Source organism: Lucilia cuprina, chromosome 3, assembly GCF_022045245.1.
Source record: "Lucilia cuprina isolate Lc7/37 chromosome 3, ASM2204524v1, whole genome shotgun sequence".
NCBI lineage: Eukaryota > Metazoa > Arthropoda > Insecta > Diptera > Calliphoridae > Lucilia > Lucilia cuprina.
Window position 1 is genome coordinate 44,180,173 of NC_060951.1, and position 5,055 is coordinate 44,185,227.

Genomic DNA, 5,055 nt, shown 5'->3' on the forward strand with positions numbered 1-5,055 from the left:
ATTTTACAAATTTTATGACACTATATCTGGAAAACGTGTCCTGATTGATAAATTTTGAATCCATATTCGGTTTCAGCACTGCTTAATCCTTTAAAAATGTATATTTTGGTCTCTGGGTTTAATAATTGACATGTATTATATTTGAAATCACCCTCAGTTAAGCTTTTTATTATTGTAACTCGTTGAAAACCGCCTACACTGGCAACACTTTCATGTCAACACTGAACATACCCTTTGCTCATTAATAACAACAACCACTTGTTTGTTTGTATGTTTTGCTTTATTGTTATCACTTGTTCAGCGCGGTAGTTAGTTAAATGCAGCCGCCAAGAAGTAAATAACAAAAAATCAAGTAATTAAATGTGGTTTTAGTGTTTTACAAGAAATGGCCAAGAAGTGGTACAAGTAATTAATAACGAGATGCCAAAAACAATGATAAAGTGTTTTAAATAATAATTGAAATAGAAAAGCTTAAAGAAATATGCAAATGGAAAACAAGTGATGGTGAAAAAAGTTAATAAGACAAATTAAAGCATGTTTAAGTGAGATTTGTGTTTAAAAAAAAAACAGACCTGTCTATGTTATAAACTATTTATTTATGGAGTAAACAAATGTAAGTTATCCATTTAATTTATTTTCAACTAATCAATTATTAAAAGAATAAGTGATAAAATTAATTGTTTAACTAATATATTCTCTTAGAATTAAACGATTTGTTTTTTTTCTAAGCTCAGGTGTTAGAGAGAGAGAACGACGAAAAGAGAGTGTGAATGAAATTATGTGTGAGATTTTGTATGCTATTAAGAGAAGTGTTTAATAACAACATAAATACGGTTTTTAATAAATAATTAAATCGACATTTTTTAGATAATCATACAAAGTGTTAAAATTTCAGGGGTGTTAACAGCAATTTTATGAAAAGGCTTTATGTACATGTGTCTTACTTGTGAACCTTATTTTGAAATTAATCGCAAAAAGTTCGAATACCTACACAATTGTTATAATTTGTGTTAATGTTTGTAACGAGTAGGGCATTTTCTGGTATTTTCATCCGTAACGATGTTATTAATTAGTCTGGATGTCACAATTTTAAATGTAAATCAATGAATTTTTATGTAAGAAATGGGTTTAAAACGGTCCATATAAATAGGTGAAAAATACGGATGAGACTTCTTTCACTAATTGTTGCCAATGAGCAAAAGTGATGATAATGATCACAATTTCAATTCTAAAATCTTCTAAAACTTTAATTCCAATATGACTTATGTACATATATACATTTTTCTTCAGTACAGTTTTAGTTGACTTCCAGTTGAGATCTAGTTCTAGTTCAGTTCTAATTCCGTTTTAGTTCAGTTCCAGTGCAGTTATACTTAAGTTCTAGTCTAGTTCAGTTCTAGTTCATATCTAGTTCAGTTCTAGTTTAGTTCAGTTCAGTTCTAGTTCAGTTCTAGTTCAGTTCTAGTTCAGTTCTAATTCAGTTCTAGTTCAGTTCTAGTTCAGTTCTAGTTCAGTTCTAGTTCAGTTCTAGTTCAGTTCTAGTTCAGTTCTAGTTCAGTTCTAGTTCAGTTCTAGTTCAGTTCTAGTTCAGTTCTAGTTCAGTTCTAGTTCAGTTCTAGTTCAGTTCTAGTTCAGTTCTAGTCCAGTTCTAGTTCAGTTCTAGTTCAGTTTTAGTTCAGTTTTAGTTCAGTTTTAGTTCAGTTTTAGTTCAGTTCTAGTTCATTTCTAGTTAAGTTCCAGTTGAGTTCTAGTTCAGTTCTAGTTTTAGTTCAATTTCAATTAAGTACTAGACTGTAAAATCGAGACTCCTTTATAAAGATTTGATATTTAAAATATGAGGAATTCTTATAGTTCCAATAACGGTACTTTTGAAGTAAAGTTTAATTATTTCCGTTTATGAATAAAGAAAATGTCAATATTCCCTATCCAGTCAGATGTTGAGAGTATATTCAAAAATATATGTTTTAAAGAGAAAATTTCAATTGCTTTTGTTATAAGTACGTATTACTATTTTCACTTACTCATTTTACTACTTCTGTTTTTAAAATAAAGACACAACATATAACAATGAACTGAAATTTAAATAGTTTTTAATTAAACATATTTGGCAAACGACGTTTATTTTTTTTGAAAGCTACGAAGCAAGGGGGAAGTTATAATTATGAAATTTTATTTAATTTATATTTTCTGTTGTTTGTTGTTTTTCTTCATTTGATCACAACCACCAAATAAAATTACTCTACTCAGTTTACTAGACATTTCATTATCTACCTAAAGTTTATATGTACATAAGTGTGTAAGTAAGTACGTATGTATGAATGACTGTCAGTCCATGTGTGTTGTTTACTTATGGATAATTCACATTTTTGTTTTATACAAATAATAAATATTAATAATATAAAACTATAAAAAATGAAAAAAGCTACAAAAATTTATATGGTTTCATACGAATATATGAACGTTCGAATGTACGTTCGTAATATTTAGTATTCTATTGTAGTTTTATTTATATACATTTCGTACCATTTACATTTACAGTTTAATATTATAATTTTTCAGTATAAATTTGTTGTTTTTTTGGTTTTGTTTTTAATAACAACAATTGTTATTTTTAAAATTTTTCTTTTATTTCCTTATTATTTTATTTATTCATATTCATAAATGATATAAAATACACAATAATACAATAGAAATTTATAGACTTTGATGATTATTATTTAAAAAATGAAATGATAATTGAATAAATAAATGAATGAAATACTTTTGGTATTTGGAGAGGAAGACTTATAATATTTTCTGTTGTTTTTGTAATATCTTGATAGACATTTTAGCTGCTAAGTAAAGTATGATTGATTGATTATATTAAGATATGGATATGTGTTAACAATGTAAAGATTCGAAAGATCAGGAATCCCGGTGTAACCATAAATGTAGGGTTAGTTTTAGGCATTTAAAGAAAAAAAAACAACATTGTTTGCGGAAGTGGTTTATTAAAGTAAAATTTTAATGCTTCGGAATGCCAGGCAAAAACAGTAAGCACTAATTTTCATAAAAAGAAAATTTTACTCAATGCATTTAATTTCTAGCTTAGTTCAGTTCTAGTTTAGTTCTAGTTCAGTTCTAGTTCAGTTTTAGTTCACTTCTAGTTCAGTGCTAGTTCAGTTCTAGTTCAGTTCTAGTTCAGTTCTAGTTCAGTTCTAGTTCAGTTCTAGTTCAGTTCCAGTTCAGTTCTAGTTCAGTTCTAGTTCAGTTCTAGTTCAGTTCTAGTTCAGTTCTAGTTCAGTTCTAGTTCAGTTCTAGTTCAGTTCTAGTTTAGTTCTAGTTCAGCTCTAGATCAGTTCTAGTTCAGTTCCAGTTAAATTATAGTTCAGTTTTATTTCAGCTTTAGATCAGTTCTTGTTCTAGTTCAGTTCTAGTTCAGTTCTAGTTCAGTTCTAGTTCAGTTCTAGTTCAGTTCTAGTTCAGTTCTAGTTCAGTTCTAGTTCAGTTCTAGTTCAGTTCTAATTCAGTTCTAGTTCAATTCTAGTTCAGTTCTAGTTAAGTTCTAGTTCAGTTCTATTTCAGTTCTATTTCAGTTCTAGTTCAGTTCTAGTTCAGTCCTAGTTCATTTCTAGTTCAGTTCTAGTTCAATTTTATTTTAGTTCTAGTTCAGTTTTATGACTAATTCAGTTCCAATTTGATTCAGTTCAAGTTATTATACAGTTAAAGTTTTTATCTAAATCAGTTCTATTCCAATTTTAGTTCGTTTCTAGTTCCATTCTTGTTTCCTATCATCTTCCATCTTTTGAACATTAAAATTTTAAAATTATCAATTTTGTTTTTAAAAATTTATTTGAAACACAATGAAAGAATTCTGCAGCAAATAGTTCTAATATAAATTAAATTTTTCTTACTTTTTATTAAAAAGCAAACCAAACAGTTCATTTATTTCTAAATGTAAAAACAAGATGAAAAATAAAACTCACTCACTTTTGTTAAAAAAATAATAATAAAGAAAAAAACCTTAAAAATAAATATTAAATTAAGAGAAAATATAAACATTAATGAAAATCTCCACACATACAAACTCCATATGCACAGCATTTAGCTGAACTCTATATTCCTCTCTACTGTGCTGATGTGTTTTTAAATAAAATTTATGATAAAAAAATTAAACAAATCTACAACAACACTAAGAAAATTATGTTGAAATGAACCTTTACTTGGAGTTCAAATAACAAAAATTTACAAAAGACAGAAAAATAACTATTCTCAGCAATATTTTTTTTAAAGTTATTTCAATTTAAAAAGAAAACACAAACAAATAAAAAATACAACAACAGAAAAAGTTTTGTTGTCATTTCTGCTTCATGTTTCGTTTAGTGCGACGACCAGGCTAACAGAAATGTTAAAGTGAAGAAGTTGCCAGTTAAGTTTTTGATTTTGTTGTTTTTTGTTTGTTTTTAAGCAATAACAAATAACAACAATAACAAAAATCGTCATTATCATCATCGTCTCAATTCAATAACAAATAAATACAATAAACAACAACCAGAAATTCTCGCATATCCGTTTATTTTATTTTTTCTCTCACATATACATACATATATAAACTGTGATTTTTCTCCTCCTCCTTTCTTTATTCTTTCGACGGGAGTGGAAATGTTTTCTTTCTTTGTCATTAGAAAATATATTTAAGAAATGGAGAAACTTTTTCATATTAATATTCAATTGATTTTTATTAAAATTTTATTATTACGGAGAATACTTTCTAAGGTGTTTATTCCTCAAATTAAAAGAGAGTGTCTCTGGCAGCAGTGTTAGTGTGTTTGTTGTATATTTGTAGAATTTGCATTAAGAAAAATATACATTTAGAGTTTTTTGAATTAGTTTTAGAGCTTTTTAATTTACCAATAACTTCTAGTTTACTTCAATTCTAGTCCAGTTCTAGTTCAGTTCTATTTCAGATCTAGTTCAGTTCTTGTTCAGTTCTAGTTCAGTTCTAGTTCAGTTCTAGTTCAGTTCTAGTTCAGTTCTAGTTCAGTTCTAGTTCAGTTCTAGTTTAGTTCTAGTTTA

General features: G+C 27.4%; 1 protein-coding gene across 2 annotated transcripts in view; it reads left to right on the forward strand.

Annotated features, from left to right (window-relative positions):
* The first annotated feature begins 298 nt into the window (after positions 1–298).
* Positions 299–5,055, forward strand: part of LOC111680363 — a 43,882-nt gene continuing 39,125 nt past the window's right edge. For both annotated transcript variants that reach the window (XM_046946159.1, XM_046946160.1), the window contains exon 1: positions 299–613. The gene's annotated coding sequence lies outside the window, so the exon portion shown is untranslated. The remainder of the gene's footprint in view (positions 614–5,055) is intronic.